Source organism: Choloepus didactylus, chromosome 15 (assembly GCF_015220235.1).
Source record: "Choloepus didactylus isolate mChoDid1 chromosome 15, mChoDid1.pri, whole genome shotgun sequence".
Taxonomy (NCBI): domain Eukaryota; kingdom Metazoa; phylum Chordata; class Mammalia; order Pilosa; family Megalonychidae; genus Choloepus; species Choloepus didactylus.
The window spans coordinates 53,476,783-53,499,489 of record NC_051321.1 but is presented as its reverse complement, the minus strand read 5'-3'; the positions used below and the strand labels follow the sequence as shown (position 1 = coordinate 53,499,489).

General features: G+C 36.6%; 1 pseudogene; it reads right to left on the bottom strand.

Moving 5' to 3' along the window:
• Positions 1-5,706: 5,706 nt before the first annotated feature.
• On the bottom strand, positions 5,707-7,516 carry LOC119509922 (annotated as a pseudogene).
• Between the last annotated feature and the right edge of the window lie 15,191 nt (positions 7,517-22,707).

The window sequence follows — 22,707 nt, the reverse complement described above, 5'->3', positions numbered from 1 at the left end:
TATGTTTTGTATCATATAATTCTCCTCCTGGGGTTCCATCTCCTGAATATCTCTTCATTAACACTTGTAGTAAATGCTGGTGACGCCCCAGTCAGATTCCCCAGCTGCTGTGTGTTTTAGCTGCTGACAGTTCACACCTGGACCCTTCTGTGGCGGATGGCCTTGGCTGAAAGGAGCCACCTTTTATGGAAGTACCAGGAGATTATGCTCTGTCCCTCCTCCCAGTGACTAGAAGCCCATCCTGACTGAGGTTCTCACATTATAGCTTATAGTCTTTTAGCCTTGTTGGCATCATCCTGAAGTTAAACTCTTCTAAAACCATATTTTTGCTAAATATTTTCTTCTGAGCTATCCTTCTTCCCTTACCACCTTGCCAGTTTCTCCTGAAGACATCCCTGCAATTAATTACTTATCAGGATCTGACCCAAGGGAATGTGTCCCAAGACAATGCTCAAAGTGTTTTCTTGGCAAGTCAGTTTCAGGGACAGGAACATCACCAAATAGAAAACACTGGCTCCTATAACATTGGCCCTAAATAAGAATCACCTGGCACATTGCTTGTCACATGAAGTCTCAAACATATTTTTTCATTGAATACTTTAGAGTCCTTCCTTAAATGAAAAATCAGATCTCAACTTTTCACTAGTCTTTGCTACACTAAGCCTATTTCAGTAAAATTTGTCCCTTTGTAAAGAAAGAAACTGGACTTCTGCCTTACAGTGGAAACTGCAGATTCATTGAAGTGAATATGGGATAGTGAAACCTCCTCAAGTTAAGTAACAGTTTCAATAAGTGGATGCTTACCTACAGGTTGAAAGAGTTTCACTGAAATGGATGTTTGTTTATAAAAGTTTTCCCTATTTTCTAGATTCCAAATTCTACAAGGGATACTAGAGTAACACACATTCTATTTCAATTTCCCTGTATTCATTTAACCTGCCTAAATGCCTTGAGAGATCTGTCTTAGAAACCAAACATCCCAATAATAGTAATCATCATCATCATCATCACCACCACCACCACCACCACCATCATCATCCTCATCACCATAGCAGCTAATATTTAGTGAACACTTAGCAGCACCTTGCATGCTTTATTCTAATTTATAACTCCCAGCAACTGTATGAGGTAGGTACTATTATTATCCTCATAATACGCACAGACTATTATTTTGGAAAGGTCTTTGTGGCAGTGCTGTCTGCAATTCTTGCCAGACAGTAGAAACCACTCCTGTGGAAAACAATTAAGGAGATTCTAAGCAGTGATATTCATAAAATCTTTTTTTTTTGTCATTGTATGAGATGACTAATACATCAATAATGAAATGTATAGACCACCGTGGAAGCTGTTATCTGCATGAGCCAGTGGCAGCCTTATTTTTCTGTTGGAAAAAATAGAAAAGGCAGGAAATTGGTTGGCTTAGCGTGTGTCATAAACTTGAAAACATGATGACTTTGTATCATTGTGGATGGAATGATGGAAAGGTTTTTAAAATAGTGGATGGAAAATGTGCTGTCATTTCGGGTATCTGGGGCATTATCACCATGCTATACAATGACTATCTGATCACAATAATATATTTTACTTCTCAATAGGTCCATAAAGTTTCATTTAAATTCTGGACTGTCATTAATTGACATGGAGATACATTGGAAATGATTTTCTATTGGTCTGCCTATTGTGTATCAAAATTAGGTTATGATTTCTGGAAAAATGTCTTCTAATATTGCTCATTTAAAAGACTTTCCCATGTAATATTCGTAATCATGGACTTTTGGTGGAAGGAGTATTTATGCATATTCTTAAGGCTTATGTTTTGAAGAGGATGAAATATTTATAGAACTCATACATTTTATCAATTGTTTCTAGTATTTTTGTAAATTTTTATGGGAAAGACAAAAACATGACATTTTCTTTCAACAGGAGAGATCTATATCTTCTAGGTTAGTACAGTTACTTTGATTTACAGATGAAGAAACTGAGTCCTACAGAATTTGAATGAGTTTTAAGGGTCAAGAGAATGAAAGGGGGTTGGGATATGATTTTTATTTTATTAAATTCAGTTTTATTGAAATACATTCACACACCATACAATCATCCATGGTATACAATCCACTGTCCACAGTATAACATAGTTATGCGTTCATCAACACAATCTATCTCTGAACATTTTCCTTACATCAGAAAGAACCAGAACAAGAATAAAAAATAAAAGTGAAAAAAGAACACCCAAATCATCCCCCCATCCCACCCCATTTGTCCTTTAGTTTTTATCCCCATTCCTCCACTCATCCATACACTAGATAAAGGGGGTGTGATCCACAAGGTCTTCACAATCACACTGTCACCCCTTGTAATCTACATTCTTATATAATTGTCTTCAGGAGTCCAGACTGCTGGGTTGGAGTTTGGTAGTTTCAGGTATTTACTTCTAGCTATTTCGATACATTAAAACCTAAGATGTGTTATCTGTATAATGCATAAGAATGTCCACCAGAGTGACCTCCTGACTCCATTTGAAATCTCTCAGCCACTGAAACTATTTCGTCTCATTTTGCATCCCCCTTTTGGTCAAGAAGGTACTCTCAGTCCCACGATGCCGGGTCCACATTCATCCCCGGGAGTCATATTCTGCATTGCCAGGGAGATTTACACCCCTGGGAGTCGGGTCCCATGTAGTGGGGAGGGCAGCGAGTTCACCTGTCGAGATGGCTCAGTTAGAGAGAGAGAGGGCCACATCTGAGCAACAAAGAGGTACTCAGGGGGAGACTCTTAGGCACAATTATATGCAAGTTTAGACTCTCCTTTGCAGTAACAAGCTTCATAAGGGTAAGTCCCATGCTTGAGGGCTCAGCACATCAAACTGCCAGTCCCAATGTTTGTGACAACATCAACACCAGTCCAGGTGAGGAAGTCCAACACATCCGCACCTTCCCCCAGATCCTCGGGGCTGGGGAGGGGGAGGCTGTAAATAATTTTTTATTATCTGCCCAAATTACTCTGGGATGTGTCACTATTTCACTCCAGCCTGTACTAACCTACCGTATCTCACTTCCTATTCAAAGTTCCATGCAGTTGTGGTGTTTGAACAAATCGACTGTAGAGTTGTACCGTTTAGAAAATTTAGATCCCGTACCAAATAGATATCTCTTCCCTTGGTCTCATACGGAAGTTGAAGTTTTAAAACATAGTCTGTTTCAACCTTTACCCTTTGGCCTGGCTTGCCCTGGTCTTAACCAGACCTGCTTCATTCATGGGATATGATATTTAAATCATTGAAAGCATGCATGTTTCTCAAATTATTGATAGATTGACTGCACTATTGAACTTTGTTTTATCAGACAATTGTTAGGAATCTGGATTATATTCAAATGGATGTTGTAATATAAAGTGATTCCCAACAAATGTTTCTTTATCATTCTCATGAAATTATCATGAAAGAGAGAATTTGAGACACAAGTTTAATGAAGATGATGGAAGACACATGGGGATGCAAAAGAAGTTTGTGAGTATTTTATAAAGGCCTTGGAAGTGGAAAGCATAAGCTTTCCTTTATGTCTTACATCAGTTCAAAATATGCAGCTTTCCTTTGCCACAGTGGAGCTTTGCTGCTAGCTCTGCTCTAAGCAGCCATGATTAGAATTACAAACTGAAGGGGGAGAGGCCCTAACTGAACTGGGAAATAAGGCCAGATGGGATGGAGGAGGAAAGAAGAGGAAAAGGTGGAGAGATATTTTCTTGAAGAAATTGGATTTCAAAAACCAGATGGTTAAAGAGAATGTCTACCCATTTGTGGGAATTATGGAGACAGATGAGTTAGTCAGGAAAAAGTAAAGGAGGGAGAGAGTGTGTCTGGCTGAATAAATCCCTGCCAGGACTGGCCACCTGGATTCTCTATGAGAGGAATCACAGGAGGAAGCACAGTAGGAGGCAGAGGAAGTGGGCTGCCAGTTGTCTGTGTGCATGGGATTTTCCTTAATCCGGTTTCCATTACTCAGGAAAGTTCATAAAGGGGTTTAATGGTTCAGGCTTAACTCTCAGGATACAACTAATTGATTTCTTACTTTGGGAAGAAAGGCCTTGTGCTGCTAAAAAACTGTTTGAAAATCACTGATCTGTGGTCTTGCTGAGGTTAAAATGTCATTTTAACCTGAATGGAATTCAGGTTTCTCAGCTCAATGTCAAGGTAATTTTTACACTATTCTCCTACATTACCTTCCATCAGATTTTATTTTAGAATGTATTTGAAAGTTCTACATTATGAAAAAGTATTAATTTAGTGTCAGAAAGCTGGGTTACCTTTTTTTAAAAACAAAATTCACATTTTATTTACATTAAAATAAACTGTATAAAATATGTTTTCTTCACTAAAAATAACAGCAATATTTCAGTATTATTCCTAGATAAACCACAAAACACTTATTTTTATAGGCTTTCTCAGTTTTGCTTATAGATCAAGATGAGGCATTAGGTATAGTTATGGAAATAGAAGAAGACAACAGTGGTCAGTATCCATGGCCTCTGATTCTGTCTTGACCGTGAAAACAGAAATGTTCAACACATACCTGCTAAAAAGCTTGTGAAGCCCAGGCTCAACAAAGGAATGTAAACAGCAACAACCAGATGTGGAAAATGGCATTCCAATTTTAACTGTAATTTGTTCCTTTAGGTTCGTTTGATAAAGACAAAATCTACACTGAAATCATTGCTTGGCAAGCTCAGTTTCTCTCACTCTCTGGTAATTTCCTTAACTGTTCAATACAAATTTTTAACAACATATGCAAAAATCCTTCTAGTTAAAGGTCAATTGTGAGCCTCATAACATTTTACAAAATGCATTTCTTCCTTCCACACCTCCTTAAAATTTATTTCTTCAAAATACTGATAACTGGGCTGATAACCTGACAGTTGGATCCACAGTGATGATAAATATTACGTCTAAAATGACTTAACTAAAATAATTCCAGAGTGCCACTAACAGAGATCATGCAGAAATAAATTGTGGCACTTTCAATGCTATCTTCTGGAAGAACAGATGGGCCTTCAAAGCATGAGAGATCAAACAGGGGCCCTTTAAATAGGTAGATTATTAATGATGAATAATGGGAGATCTATAGGCAAAGTCAGTGATTAAGCAACCTACATACATCTTACAGCTTTTCCTCCAAATGTAAGAGAAAAACCTATTTTGAAAGTGTCAAGTATTTTCAATGGTTTCTGAATTACCCCTAGGAAGCTCTGACTTAATTGTATAGAGTTTGATATGTGTCCACCATTAAATCCAGATCGTGTTTTATATCAAAATTTAAATTAAGCAAAGCCAAGTTACTTGACCTTTGGCCTGTCAAAGTGTTTCTCAGGTATGCTTAAGACTTTTTCATCCATTTTCATAACATTCATTCTCAACCTTTATCTCAGGAAGAATGTATAAGACCTTGAGCAAAGCATAAAGATTAGGAAAAAACTTGATGTCAGGCAGATGGAGGGCTTCATAACTGGTGGATGGAAGCTTTGTATCTTTCCCTGTGGGTTTCCATTTGATTCTCCAACAACAAAGCTTGGCTGAGTGTGTCAGGATTGGGCAAGTCACTTTTGTACATGTCAGCCTGGTGTTCCTCCAGTGTATTGAATTTGAGCTGTCCCATGACAGAGGGGACCAGAGATAAGCATTTAAGAGCTTTGAGGTGTTGTACTGAGAATATGTCATTAAGTTCCTGAATAATGTGCTGCTCCACTATTGGAACGCTTAAGAGATTCTTTATAGTAACTCTCAGAGGTTAATTGAGATTCCAGGTTACCTTGCTGAACTCTGCAGAATTTGCCAGGGAGTTTCATGTGAGTATCAAGTTTGTTTGCCAAATTTATGACTTCCTTAAACCAAAGTTCATGATAAACTTCAATATATTCCATCACTTCATTTTGTGTTCGTAGCACAGCAGTCAAGTTGCTGGCTGCAGAGAAGACATCAGAGGTTTGCCCCTGGAGATTTTTCTCAAAAGCTCTTGTAAAAGATAGGACATTCTTAAGAACAAAAATGGTAACAATGAAATAAAAATCTGTTACTGCATTACAGTGTACAAATGCTCCACCAGCTATACAGTTATTCCATCTAATATTTGTGTCACTATTTATACCATATAAACATAAAGCAAGTGCTTGCAGGAATTCCATTAAAATTTCAAAAGCATCATGCCTTCCTGTCCACTTAGAAGGGCAGATTTCTTTCAGTTCATTATCCCTTTCTTCATAGCTCTGAAAAAGGACCAAAATTACATTGTCAAGTTCTAAAGGTAGTTGCAGTGGTTGATGGGAAAAAGAAGAAACTTCCTCAATCATTTTGAATGCAACAGATACTCCCATAACAGGCAATGATTTTGCTAACCACATATTTAAGGCACAGGAAGAGCAGAGTGTGTATCTTCGGGATACTCTCTAGAAGTCTGGAAGCAACAACTTTCATCTGGAAGAAGATCCACTGTATGCAATATAAGCCTGTCCACGATGGTACTCTATATTTAGCCCCCACTTCTCAGTTATTGTCGTGCGAAATTTCACAGTCAAAATTTCTGCATCAGCTTCATAAGGCAGGAAGCCCACAAATTCCTTTCTCAGGTTATGAGATTCATCCACAAACTTCATCAACACCAGCAGTTGCTCTTCCCCTGCTATGTTCACCACATCATCAGTGATAATGGAAAATAAGTGTTAGTAAGAGACTCCCTGAGAGTTTCTTTCCAAATGCAGCTCTCGCGTATCTGTAGCATGTTTCTGCTGTTTTCGAACAGAGCAACCTGTTAACTGCTGTTATCCTCAAAGCGCCTTCTCAGGACCTCTTCACCAGAATTTATTTGGCACTCCAGCAGTGTTTGAAAGTTATCAGGAGTACAGAGATCTTCAGGGACTTCATCAGCCTCATGTCCATCCAGAGGTATGTTTTGTTTTCCCATAAGAATGAAAATTTCAAATAAAGATTTTAGGCATTCTTTTCCTTCTCTTCAAGTATTCAAGTTAAAATAGCATCATCCTGTCTTCACCCTCTTCTTCTGCATTTGGGTTCTGAGCATTGCTGTTATTTGCTTCTTTATGTTTTTGTTCCCTCACAGAAGTTTCATCAATTTTTTTTTCTTTTTCAGTGTCCTGATTTCATCTTCACTCAATTCTTTTACTTGTTTTCTGTGTCTACTATGTGGATTGTTCAAATGATAGGTAACATCAAATACTGTTGGTATAGCATTATCTCTAAAAATTGCCCTAAAAGGACTAGTTCTACAAATCATAGAGGTCCCAAAGTGTTTGGCACATAACTGATAACGTTTATTTACCTGATCAGGCATTTTATCTTCTAAGTCTGCTTCTCTACAATTCTCACCCACTTCTGGCATCTGCCCAGTACTGCGGGGAGCCTGAAAAAGGCCATGTCGGACTGCATGCTCGTCTGTGCGCAGTTGGGGGCAGCGCAGAAGTTCGACAGCGTGGCCCACCCTCCCGGCCGCCTCAGGGCAGCCCGCCAGCCCATCGGGCAGAGGAGGGGAGCGGCAGGCTCCGCAGGGCCCGCGGGCCCGGGGGAGGGGCGGGCAGACCCCGGGTTTGCTTTTAACCTTCAACATTTCCCCTTTGTGCAGCATGGAGCAAAATACATTTTGTAATTGTAGTCTCATCAACTCCAATGTTTGTATCTGATTGTTAAGCATGTCAATTTATGCATTAATTTTGATAAACAAATGTGGTAAAGAATTTATATGAAATGCTTAGCACAGATCTTGGCACATGGCAGGTATTTCAGTAAATGAAGCTATTCTAATTATTTGCCTTTCAACTTAGTTCTGGGTGTACTATCTGAATACCTCTAGGTTTCGCTTTGTGAATTTACAGTGTGTAATTTGGCACAGAAAGAAAACTGCTACATTTCAGGTATTCCTCAGGACAGACAATTCTAACACTGATTTAATTCCTGGATTTTCACTAGTCCCATAAACCATATGCCACAGATTTATTTTAGGAGATCATTTTCTGTAGACAATATTTGTAGAGGGTTTTTTTTTTTTCCCCACAGTCAAGTTTGGAATGAACTTTGGGGATATTTGCTTCAATGAGCCTTCCTTTAACCAGCTAACAGAGGGAATATAAAATGTAATCTAAGAAATTCTGTAATTATTTTAGAGTTCTTTTACACTGATAGAATTTTAGAGAGAATCCTTAGGCAGAAACAGGGCAGGAACATTTATGTAATAAATCTGACTTTCATTCAGCTCTTACAAATTTACTGTTGTAATTTTATTAATTTATATATTCATTCACTCAACTATTCATATATTCAACATATATTTGTTGTGGAAATTATGTTTAAAATACAAGATAACATCTTTACTGTCAGGAATTTATATTTTAGTTCTGGGACATAGAACATGCATGAATAAAAGTAGTAAAATAGATAGAGGCAAACACTATGCAGAGATTTTTAAAAGGTGATGAGATAGGGAAGGCTAGGTACTAGGCTAGAATTGTTGAGGAAAGACTTCCCTGTGGAAGTGTAGTTTAACTACTGTGACAGAGAACCCCAAATATCAGTGGCTTAACACAACAAAGATTCATTTCCTACTCATATCACCATCCAAAGCAGATTTGAGGAGGCTCTGCTCCATGAAGTCATTCAGAGCTCCAGGCTTCTTCCATCTGGTGATTCTGTCATCCTCCAGGACTTCGCAGCCGTGACCTGCTTTCCCTGCATTAATTAAAGGAAGGTAGTTAGAAGAAGGACAAGTGAGTGAAGGTTTGTGTAGAGATTTTTATAGGGGTTAGGCCTGGAAGTGATATATATTGTGATATATATATCATGTCTCTCCATCTTCCATTCAGTTAGATCTCAGTTAGAATGCCCCAGCTATTTGCAGAGAAGGCCAGAAAATATGATTTAGCTGTATTCCCAAGTGGAAACATGACAACTTCACATTCCTTCCACCATAGTTGATAGCACTTCAGCTGAAAGCTTATGGACGGAATAATCAACAATAAGAATATCAAGAAGAAAGCATTCCAGGCTAAGGTGCCAACTATTAAAAGAGAACAAGTCAGTTCTTTTTGCTTCCCTGGAGCAAGAGAGAATTTGCTGTGTTTGACGAAGAAGTCCAGTGTAGCAGGGACAGTATTGATTATAGAGAAAATTGTTACAGGTTGAAGTGATAGCCGTAGGTCAGGTCATTCAGAACATTTCTGTCCTGGAAAAGAAGAGCAGCTGGAAATTCTTGAAAGGTGTTGTGTGTGTGTGTGTGTGTGTGTGTGTGTGTGTGCGTGCGCACATATGTGCATGCATGCATGTGCATATATGTTTTCTGGTTAAAGTGAGTAGATTTGCTGCTTGAAAACTTGCCCTAACTGCATTATGGAGAATGGATTGGAGGGAAGATGGAATGAATCTGGGTAAGACCAGTCAGGAAGCTATAGTCATAGGCAAGGTGAGGGAAGATGGAAACTTAGACAAAGGTGGCTATCAAAGAGATGGAGAGAAGTGGCATATACTTGCCTTAAATAACCAAATAATTTTAACAAGTATAAGGGCAAAGTTGTAGTTTTAGTCTCAAAGCAATGATTTAGATATAGATTGGAAGGGAACTGGGGCATTTAGTTAGCTTTTAAAAAGTTTAAAATTTGTGGCCAAAAAAAGCTAAATTTTCAATAATTGTAATATTAATTAATCCATTTATGTATTCATATATTAATCCAATTTTCATGTATTTATTGAGACCCAATTCTCTCTCACACTCCCTAGAGGTACAATTTTTGGGCAAGATTCAATTCTTATTTTGGTCAGGGGGTTTAGTTACATATAAGAGAAATGGATTAGATGGATTAAGCAGAAAATGAATATATTGAAGGATATTGTGTAGCTTACAGAATCGCTATGTAGACCACAAATCAATCAGTAACCAAGGGAGTAACAAGAGACTCATAGTCATAAATACATCCCAGAACTCATCTGATATGATATTGCTGCTGCTACCATGAAGCACTAGACTCCTGAATTAAGACTGCTGACTGCAAGGACCCATAAGTGGATGTGTCATTTGGCTTCTCTGCCACTGCTGCCTCTAAAAAATAGATGTCACCACCAAAGATCCTCTACTTCTTTTTACATCAAAGAAGATCCTCAACTTCTTTTTACATCACCACTTTTGTTTAAAAATTTGCAAAGAGTGTATCTGATTGGTTATGCCTCATGCTATCTGTAAAGGAAGCTGAGAAAGCCTGAAAATAGCTATTAATGTCAGCCTCATTGATGAGAAGTTGCCTGTTTTTCATCAAGGTTCAGGAGGCAGCGAAATCCCAAACATAAGAGGGTTATAGAATCATATTACCTCAGAATTCCAGCTAAACTTTGAAAGCTAATGAAAATTAGCAATTAAAAGATCAAATTTCAAAATGTGGTAGTAGATACATCCTTATAAAATTTTATAAGAGGTGGAAAAATTGGTCCAGGAATCATCACCTCATGCTAAAGAAAGCTAGAGATGTAAGAGAACAAATAAGGCCAATTAAACTAATCAAACAATCAAAACTAACCAGCCAATGAACAACACAGTCACTCTCTTTTCTGAACTCTAATACCAAGAGACAGGAATATAAGGAGGAGACAGAACAAGAAAGGCAAAAAGAACAGACTATGCCTGCCTCCTTTCTTACTATTGATCTATATGGTTGTGGGTCAGGCATTAAATGTGGGGAAAGAAGAGTAGTTTTAAACTGAACAAGAGAAGTAAATTTTTATTTAAACGGAATATTGCTTTCTGCTGGTTAAAGTGAATCAGTGAATTCCCAGATTCATTGTGGGAAAGGACAGCACATGGATATGATTACTGGGAGGCTGGTTCATTTTGGAGACTAGTTAACACTATCCCATCTGGTTCTTAATAATTCACAACCTCTTACATAAAAATATACTAATCTGTTCCTTCCACGACATACAAATCATCCTATTAGGCATCATTTTCAGGCCTAAATCCCAGGATTTCATCAACTAAAGCAGGTCCAGTTTTTTAAGAGACTTCTCTGGTATGAATTTTAGTGATCAGAGGACCATAAACTTAAGTCATTTGTCATCTGCATCCAATCTACTGAATCTATACTGCTTAAACAGGGACAGCAGAACCACAAAAGATACTCCCATTCTAAAAATAGGGGGTGGTTGGGGTTGGAGTGGGTTGTAGAGCACATAGTTCTTAATGGCCCATAGCAGTTCTGTAGTCACTTGAGGTACATGTTGGTAGTTTAACTGTGGCTCTTGGTTACTTCCTCTGAGCTCTTCTGTCCACTCTTTGAGTCGTCCTTTCTTTATGTAATAAATGGCTTCGCTTTCCAGCTGTATAGTTTTCTCAGCCTTTCACCAGCTGTTAGTAGTCAAAGGCCCAGAGACTCCTTTTCATGTTGAATTGATTCTGTTTCTTTTAGTTCAAACTGGAGCAATTTCTTTTAAAACTCTGTGGTCTTTCTTGATTCTAATTATAATGTGCTTCATTAGAAAAATATCACATGCTCAAATCTCCTTGAGATGGGCTCTTCTCTATCTTGAATTAAGAGTAAAGACACTAAGGAATTTATAGAAATAGTTTTGTCTAGCAAAGGGGGTCAAAGAGGTCCAGCCTGAAACTTATTTATATGATATTTTATCTAGCTGAGAAATTCTAAAGGAATCTCCATAAATCTTTCTGAGGACTTAAAGGAGTCTTATTGCCACATAATTGATGCCTTGAGTATAAGACCTCATTTTATTGGTAGTCCGCTGAATTGTATCTTTATCCTGAGGCTATTTCTTAATATAAGAGACTTCTGCTGCCTGGATAATCTGGAAGTGAAAAACTGTTTTATTTTCCCACTGTAAGTATTGGATTAGTAATTTTCCATCTAAATTCTGCTTGAAAACCAACTGAACAAATTAACTATCCTTACTTTGTCATAGTAGCTATTAACATTTGGCCTGGATATATCCTAAGCCAAATCCACTAGTTTCTTAGGAATAATTTTTATTTTTACGTCACTGCGGTCACCTCTGTTGCCACCATGTCTTCTACTATAAAACATGGAAAGCCGAGTCAACAACAATTTCCACCTTGTCTTTCAGTCTTCACTAAGAGTCTCCTCAGGACCTTTCTAGCTTCTGCCCATCATCTAGTTCCAAAGCTAGTTCCCGTGTATTTTACATTTTTGTTATGACAGCTTCTACTTCCAAGTACCAATTACCATATCAGTTAGGGTTCAGCTAGACAAAAGGAACTACTACAGGTATTATGGAATTGAGATTTATTAGAGGAATAAGAACTCACACAATTGTGGGATAAGATGGGGAAATGAAGGTTCAAATACTGAGTTGGAGGTTAACAAAAATCATTAACGAGTGCTCCTGAAGGGCAAGCATATCAAGCTGCCAGAGGGTGATTATGAAAGAGACTTGGTAGAGAAGTTTAGAGAATGATGTTGCCTTTGCATTTGGTATTGGCCTAGGGTCAATTTGGGTGGCAAGACCACAACTTGAGAAAAGAGGTTGACGTGGACTGGGAGAGAGCAACACCAAGTTAGTATCTGCTGGGAAATTTTGTTTCTAATATGATGATCTTAAAAGAATCATGGTTGCTAATTGAATTCCTTCTTCCAAATCTTCAGCAAATTTCCCTTTTGGCTAACTCAAACCTGGTAAGATACAGAAAAAGGGATACAGAGAAACATATTTCTATCTCATACAGGTTGGCATAGTACAAAACTACTTTAACTTGGATCCATTCTGAGACACTGATAAATTGAAAATTCTTGAAAATATGTTGAGTGGGAAGGTAATTTGAAGGATTATCAGAAGTTGATGAAGGATTTAAAGTACCTGGCCCTTTTACAATTTAAGAAAAAGGCAATAATTATTATCTTAAATTTTCAAATTATACGGAAATGTTTGACCATGTGAGCAATTTCAATGGTATTTCCCTATGGTCTTAGAAGGAGACCACACAAATAAAGACTTTGAAGCTTAGGCTTCATTTGCTTCACAGTAAATCCAATATATAAAATTAGTAGGAAGTATAAATAAAACTATTGTGTTGATTCTTATATTTTTATGAAGTAATATGATATGAGCGCTAAGTAGATTGTGATAAGTTAGAGACGTGTATTTTATCTTTAGGGAAACCACTAAAAATAATACTGTGAGAAAAGTACAGCTAAAAGGCAATAGATGAATCAGTATGGAATACTGAAGTATATTAACCCCAAATAAGGTAGAAAGGATGGGATAAAGGAACAAAAACAAGCTCTAAATAGAAGTTACTGATAAATACATTAACTATAAATAGACTAAGAACTCTACTCAAAACACTCCAGGGATTTAGGGATTAGATAAAAAAGAAATAAAAAATATTATCATCTACAAGGAGCATATAAATTCAAATATTTATGTATTGTAAAAAAATACATAAATAGGTTAAAAGTAAAGGGAGGTGAAATGATAGTTAATCATTTTAATTTACTTTAATATAAGTAATCTAATCTTATTAGTAAAGTACTAATCATTACTTACTAATTATAAGAACTCTGGAATGACTGTCTTAGTATCAGACAAAATAGACTTTAAAACAAGGAGTATTAACAGTGATAAAGATGGAGAGTTCATAAAGATAAAAAGGTCCATTAAGTATGAATCTTAAAATTATAAATGCATATGCAACTAATAAGAGTGCTTGAAAATAAAGGAAGCAGAAACTTCAAAAAATTGAAATTTACCAAGTAGGTTCTCTGACCACAAATTAATTAATTTAGAATGAATACTTTAAGATGTTTAGAAAAGATGCACATAACAGAAAATTAAACAATACACTTATAACTCTTGAAACAATGTATACTGCTTAAAACAATGAAGTACAAAGGAAATTAGACAATATTTCAAACCAACAATGAAAATATAACATTTCAAATATTTTCATATGCAGCAAAAACAATGACTACAGGGAAATTTATAAATTAAATGACTATATTTGAGGAAATACACTGCTAAAAAAATCAGGTATTCAGGTTTCTCTCTTGAGCTAGAAGATAAGCAAATTAAACCAAAATAGACAGAAGAGAAGAAATTAAAAAGATAAAAACAGAAATAATGAAATAGAAAACAGTCACTCAAAAAAGAAAAAATACCAAATCCAAATATTTTTTCTTTGAAAAACTAGTAATATTGATATATTTTGAAATTGATCTCATAAAAAGTCAGGGGGAAAAAAACACAAATTACCAATATCATTGATGGGAGTTGAAATATTATTATGGTTCCTATTACATTAAAAGGATAAAAAAAAAGAACATAATAAATCTTTTTATGCCAACAAATTAGGCAATTTAGAAGTTGACACATTCCTTGAAAAAACTGACACAAAGCAAAAGAGAAAATCTGACTAGTCCTGTATCTAACAAAGAAATAGAATTCCTTTAGTAAAACCTCCCAATCAATAGACTCTCAGCACAAGTATTTTCACTATTGAATTCTACTAAAAATATAAGAAGTAAATTATGCCAATCATTATACACACTTTTAAAAATACAGGAAGATGTAATACATTCCAGAAAAATCATAATATTCAAAAATTGCAAAGATATTGAAAGATAAAAACTTTACAGACCAATTTATTGGTAAACTTAGACTAAAAAAATGCTTTTTGAAAATAAATATGCAATATATAAACATGATACACTATCATGATTATATGGCACTAACCCAGGAAAGATAGGTTGTTTGAACATTTGAAAAATCAATGTACTATGTCTTATTAATGGAAAGTAGAGGGTAAATATCTAAATATATTTAGCAAAAGCATTTAGGAAAAAACAAAATAGCAAATGTTCCAAAGTTGAAAAAGGGCAGCATCCTTTCATGATAAAAATTCACAGATAACTAGGAATTCAAGGAAACTTCCTCACTCTAATAAATAGTATCTACAAGAAACTTAGAGATAAATCATGCTTAAAAGTAAATGGTGAGTGCAGGAGGAACCTGAGATGGCGGTGTTCTAGTTTGCTAATGCTGCAGAATGCAAAACACCACAGACGGATTGGCTTTTATAAAAAGGGGGTTTATTTAGCTACACAGTTACAGTCTTAAGACCATAAAGTGTCCAAGGTAACATATCAGTAATCGGGTACCTTCACTGGAGGATGGCCAAGGGCGTCCGGAAAACCTCTGTTAGCTGGGAAGGCACGTGGCTTGTGTCTGCTCTGAAGTTCTGGTTTCAAAATGGCTTTCTCCCAGGATGTTCCTCTCTAGCAAGCTTGCTCCTCTTCAAAATGTCACTCACAGCTGCACTGAGCTCCTTCTCTTTGAGTCAGCTCATTTATATGGCTCCATTGATCAAGGCCCACCCTGAATGGGTGGGGCCATGCCTCCATGGGAATATCTCATCAGAGTCATCACCAACAGCTGGGTGGGGCACATTCCAAGCAAATCTAGTCAGCACCAAAATGTCTGCCCCACAAGACTACACCAAAGATAATGGCGTTTGGGGGACACAATACATTCAAACCAGCACAGGCGGCTAGGTGAGACAGAGAAAAAAACACCTCCGTGGAAAACACTAGATAAAAAACCAGAAAGTTACCCAGAAAACCACTTCCAGAGTAGCACCAGCTGGACAAGTTCTGCTAAAGCCACAGGGAACGTGCATTTGGTGAAACCAGGAGTCTGCATTCTGAAATGCGTGAGTGAGTCGGCTGAATCCCTCGGCCACGCTGCGGTGTGGGGAAACGGTGGGTTGGTGTTTTTTTTTTAAAAAATAAAGAAGCCTGGGAACAGCTGCAGATAAGATGGGAGCGGTCTGGACTAACGCCTCAGTGTCTGGGGTGGAGGATACCCCTTCCCACACCCACTGCAGATTGTCTCGGGTCCAGGGGAGCAAAGGGGAGACGCACAACTTGCAGCCGTCTCCCCAGCGGGCAGGGCTAATCCTTCCCAGGGCTGAACACACAGCACAGAGCTGACCCAAGAAACCCAGCCTGACAAGGAGTCTTTCCCACAGCACCACTCACATGACACAATATCAGCTGTGGACAGTGCCCTTGAATACACCCATGGCTGATTGTCCCGGAGCTGGGAGAGCGGAGCTGTGCAGAAAGGGGGAAGTTAATGCGTCACATTCAACCATCTTTGAAGTGGGCTGGGAACGCCCCTACACAGCCCGGCGGCCCAGGGCTTCCCTGGAGGCCGGCGCTCACTTGTGACGTGGCATGGCCCTCCCCCACTCAGCAGAGGTCCTGGAAAAGCACAGCAGGGAGGGGGGAACTGCTCGGAAATCCCAGGGAACCTAAGCCAATACCAAGGACTTTTGTGTCAGTGGCAGAGAACAGCCTTAAATCTCCGGGAACACCTGGGAGGTTTGATTATTAAACCTGCCCTTCCTCCCTAACCACTCAGGCACACGCCCCTCATTGAGGGCAGGCAGCACCAACAACACACCCAAATTAAGTGCACCAATTGGAACCCAAAAGAATCAGATCCCCACATACCACAAAGTTGAGGAGAACTGACTTGAGGGGAATAAGTGACTCATGGACGCCATCTGCTGGTTAGTTACAGAAAGTGTATGTCACCAAGCTGCAATTCTAACAAAATAAAGATCAAGTAAAGCAAATTCCAAGAGGCCAAAAACAACAGAAAATGTTAAAGCATATGATAAAACCAGATGACATGGAGAACCCAAACCCAAACACTCAAATCAAAAGATCTGAAGGCACACAGTTCCTGGCAGAATTAATCAAAGAACTACAGACAGGCAATGAGAGCATGGCACGGGATATAAAAGACTTGAAAAAGAGCATGGCACAGAATATAAAAGACATAAAGAAGACCCTAGAAGAGCATAAAGAAGATATTGCAAGAGTAAATAAAAAAATAGAAGATCTAATGGAAATTAAAGAAACTGTAGGCCAAATTAAAAAGACTCTGGATACTCATAAACAAGATTAGAGGAAGTTGAACAACAAGTCAGCCTCCTCAAGGAGCACAGAACAGAAAATGAAAGAACAAAAGAAAGAATGGGGAAAAAATTGAAAAAATTGAAATGGATCTCAGGAATATGATAGATAAAATAAAACGTCCAAATTTAAGACTCATTGGTGTCCCAGAAGGGGAAGAGAAGGGTAAAGGTCTAGAAAGAATATTCAAAGAAATTGTTGGGGAAAATTTCCCAAACCTTCTACACAATATAAATACACAAAGCATAAATGCCCAGCAAACTCCAAATAGAATAAATTCAAACAAACCCACTCCAAGACATATTCTGATCGGACTGTCAAATACTGAAGAAAAGGAGCAGGTTCTGAAAGCAGCAAGAGAAAAGGAATTCACCACATACAAAGGAAACAACATAAGACTAAGTAATGACTACTCAGCGGCCACCATGGAGGCGAGAAGGCAGTGGCATGACATATTTAAAATTCTGAGAGAGGAAAATTTCCAACTAAGAATACTTTATCCAGCAAAACTCTCCTTCAAATTTGAGGGAGAGCTTAAATTTTTCACAGACAAACAAATCTTGAGAGAGTTTTCTAATAAAAGACCTGCCCTGCTTTAGATACTGAAGCGAGCCCTACCTACAGAGAAACAAAGAATTGAGAGAGAGATATAGAGACTTTTAACAGACATATATAGAATATTACATCCCAGGTCACTGGGACACACTTTCTTCACTAGTGATCACGGATCTTTCTCCAGAATGGACTGTATGCAGGGACATAAAAACAAGCCTCAATAAAATAAAAAATAAAAAAATGAATTTGTTCAAAGCACCTTCTCTGATCACAATGGAATACAAATAGAAGTCAATAACCATCAGAGACTTGGAGAATTCACAAACACCTGAAGGATAAAAATGAGGGGGAGATGAAAACATTCCCAGATGATCAAAAGCTGAGAGACTTCATCACCAGTAGATCAGTCCTAAGCAGGCTGAAAGGAAGGGACACTAAACAATTGACTGAAACCACATGAAGAAATAAAGATTTCCAGTAAAGATCACATGGTAAATATAAAGACCAATACTACTGTATTGTTGATTTATAACTCCACTATTTACTTCCCACAGGATCTAAAATACATAAACTGTAATGATAACTCGGTGGTTTTGGACTCAATGTAAAATATGTAATTCTTGATAAGAACTAATAAAGGTGGGGGAGTGGAGGAGTATAGGAACACAGTTTACATGTCCTATTGAAGTTAAGTTGGTATCAAAGAAAAACAAGATTGTTATAGATTTAAGATGTTAAATTTAAGCCCCATGGTAAACACAAAGAAAGTATCAGAGAATATGACCAAAGAGATGAAAAGTAGAGTAGGGGTTCCAAGAAGTGAGGGAAGGGGCAATGGGGAGTTAAGAAATGAGAGTAGGGTTTTTGTTTGGGGTGAAGGGAAACTTCTAGAAATGTATGGTCAGAAGGTGATAGCATTGCAACATTCTAAATGTGATTAATCCCACTAATAGAATGCTAGGGAGGGGTGGAATACGAAGATTTAGGCTATATATATCATTCCACAATTGAAAAAAAAACAGTCTAAATAGATAACAATTAAATGCCAAGGATGATCCTGGATGGGATCTGAGGTCTGAGGAGGGGAGGCTCAAAGAGACACAGATAGGACACAAGGAAAAAAAAAAAAAGGAAATATAGAATGTCAGCTTTATATCAATGTTGAATTTCTTGAACTTCTTGCGTTTAATGAGATTGCATAAAATAATGTTCTTGTCCATGGGAAAGGTATATGTGAATTGTATTTGTTCAAAGATAATGTGCAGCTTGCTCTCATATGTCCAGAGGACAGAGCAATAGATGATGGGTGTTAGGGAGGGAGAGAGGGAGGGAAAGAAAGAGACAGTGTTGTGACAAGATCTTAAAGGTGATGGATCGGGTTATCGGGAGGGGGGTCGGGGTATGATGGAGTTCTATGTATGGGGTTTGTACTGTTTTTACAACTGTTCCTGTAAGATTGAACTTATTTCAAAATAAAATTTATTATTTAAAAAAAAAAAAAAGGAAATAGTGAATGCTTCCTGTGTAAGATTAGGAACAAGGTGAGGCTATCCTTACAATTTGTATTCCCTGTGTACTGGGGGTCCTTGCCAGCACATTAAGGCAAGTAAAGGAAATAAAAGGCAAAAAAATTAGGAAGGAAGAATTGAAACTGTAGTTATAATAGATCATATGATTGTTTATATAGAATATCCTAAGGAATAAAAAAATTATAACTGGTAAGTGAGTTTAACAAGATACCAGTTTCAAGGTTTTCCATGCACAAAATATCACTTTAATTTTATGTAATAGGAGCTAGCATTTGCAAATGAAATTAAAAGTACCAACTGTATTTGTAATAATATCAAATATATAAAGAAATTAAGTTAAAATTTACATTAAACATACAAAATATCCACCCAGAAATCTAGAAAACATTGGAGAGACAAATTAAGACTCTATATAATTGGAATCATATACCATATTAATAGATATTTTATGATATACATGATATTTTGTTCAATATTATTAAGATGCCACTTCTCCCAATTTAATCTATAAGTTTAATGTAATTCTAATCACAATTTCAGCAGTCTTTTTTCCCCTATAAAATTTAGAAGCTGATTGTACAAGTCATAAAGAAATGCAAAGAACATCGAATTGATAAAATGATTTTGAAAAGAAACTATACCAGAACATTTGTACTCTCTGAATTCAAGACTCACCAGAAAGCTATGATGATCAAGATAGTTTGATATTTGCATTATATAGAAAATGAAACTTAATAGAGAATTCAGATATAGACTCATACTTTCACAGTCTATATTGATTTTCAAAGAGAAGCAAACACAGTTCAATGAGAAAAGGAAGGTCTTTTTAACAAATGGTGAAAAACAACCTATTCAAAAGGATATCCATGTGGAGAAAATGAACTTTTACCTGCCTACACCTCACGTGATCATTCTAACCTTTAGAAGAAAACATAACTTTATAACCTGGGATAGGCAAAGATTTCTTAGAAAGGATCCAGAAAGCAAGAGCACAAAAGAAAAACAATGGTTAAATGGAATTCATCTTAATTAAAATGTATGTTTATCAAAAGACACCATGAAAAAAAGTGTAGTGAGAGACCAAAGACTGGGTGAAAATATTCACAATAAATATATCTGACAAATAATTTGAATCCAGAAAAATACAATAACTCATGTAAAAATATTTTTAATTATAGAAGTAATACATATTTTAACATATGTAAAAAAAACCCTAAATGTATAAGGTTAGAAAATAAAACACATACTGTTCCAAATTTTTCTTCTCTGAAGTAAACTGTTTTAATAGTTTGATTTGTAATATGCTAGATTTTTTCTATTCACATATATTCCCACACTATCTATATGTTTTAGTTGTTTTACAAAGTGTATAGATGTTTACATATATATTGCTGTGGTCATATTATTTAAAATTTTAAATCATTATTTTTCTTAGACTGATATAAAATTACTAAGTTATTGTAAAGTATTTATATATCATTTTAATGTATACCTTAAAATTCCAGTGAGTAAATAAGCATAATATACATATATTTAGGTTGACTGAATTTTTGCTATCAGAAAATATATTGTACCTAATGATATCTGTGGATGAATCTTTATATATTTATTTTCTTTGGATTGCATTCTTAGAATGGGTTTCAAGGCATGGAATTACTGGAAACAAAGCTCTCACTCTCTGATGCAAAGTTACTTTCCAAAATAGTTCTTCAAAGTTACATTGTCCTAGCGTATTTCAGAGTAATTGAATCTTAATCATTGAAGGATTGTAAATAGAAAAATAACATAATCTCATTAATAATTTAGAAGAGAGGAATGACAGTGGAAACAGTAAATATAATTAGAGACTGATTACAGTAGACAATTCAAAAAATTATATAGATATATGCAATAATTTAGTCTCGGGCATTCATCCATTTATTTTATATAATTACTTAATAAATATTTATTGGTCACCTACTCTGTTCTAGGCAGTGTACTTGGTGTAGAAAGGATTTAAACTTCACACAGCATGTTCCAAAGGTGAAAAGGATAATCCTGTATTTGCGATTTAGGAATTCTCTGGGGCACTTGAAGACAAAAAGGCTACATTTCCTGGCTTGGTGACTAAGTGGTTGGTAGGATCATTCATTCACCACATTTCTTACTTTTCTGCACCCTCTACACCCATAGCTTCATTTGAATAGTTCCTTCAAGTATCAGATAGAAGCCATTTCCTTCAGCAAGGATTTATGACACATTATGAATGGGTAAGATGTATTTTCAGCTATTCCGCTACCTTTTAAGCAGGGAAGCAATGTCTCCATTATAACACCTTTGAAATACTCCAACTCCAAATCCCAACAGAAAAGTTGTAGACTTAAGAAGACCTGGATAACATTTTTTATGTATAGGGCTCCCATACATTTCTAAAGAAAACATCTTTCCCTTGAATTAGCTCTTCTATTTCAAGCTCCAATTCAAGATTAGCCCCTTGCCCTCGTAAAGGCATTTTCCCTCGTAAATCTCTGTAAGGTAACAAGCTGTGGTTATTCGGTCCTCTTGACAGACTTGGATAACGTAATTATACAGTTGAATTTATTGTGGATCAAGCAAAGAGACAAATGGTTTACACATTTTATCATGTATTGATTCATGCCCCATTTACCATAAAGTTGATTCAGAAAAACACAATTACTGCTGTTACACTTCATTTAAAAGTGTTTTCAACAGCATACAGTGCTAAGTTTTATAACTGATGGCCTCTGGGGGGGAAATGGACCTTAATGTGTATTTTTAAAATTCTCTTCCTCTAACCAACCGGAACTTAAAGACTGAATCATAATTTGCATACTTTTTTCTGTAAAAAACTAACTAGTATTTTATTGATGCAGAGGAAAAGAATTCACCACTATTCCTCTTAGATTACAATTTTATCATTAGAAAAGGAAAGATCTCTTTGTTTACCTGGCTTATTTTTGTTTAATAGAAAATACAGTATGCTGTATGTAAGTTGCACAAATAAATGCTTTTCCCAAAATGAAATCTTACTTTCTTTCAGGAAACTTTCTTGGCTGATCATAGAGCATCCAGAAAAAAAAAAAAAAAAAAAAGCAAAACTAAATGTCATACAAATTACTGAGTAGTGTCAATTGTGTCTATGTATACTTAGAAATTTCAGTTATAGCTTCACTAATTAGTTATAACATGCTGACCCATTCTTATTTTCAACCATCAGGTGTTCAGGTAGTAAGCTTAATAATTCCTATCATTCACTGTGAAGACTAATTGAAAAAATATTACATTAAAAATAGATGTCAGTTTTTAAGCTGTGGTATTTTGGAGCCATGTGCCCCAGAAAAAAATCATGTTCTTAGACTTAATCTCTTCCTGTGGGTGTGAACCCTCTGTAAGTAGGACCTTCAATTAAGGTATGGCCCACCTCAATTGGTATGTGTCTTAATCCTATTACTAGGGTCCTTTATAAACAGAATAATATGAAGACAGAGAGAGAGAAAGCCGGGGGAAGCAAGAAACAGAAGATCAAAAACACCTTGAATGAAGGGAGAGGCCAGAAGAGAGCACTGTGTGCCAATTTGCCGTGTGACGGAAGAGCCAAGGACCAAGGATCACCAGCAGCCAGCCCCAGAGCACCAGT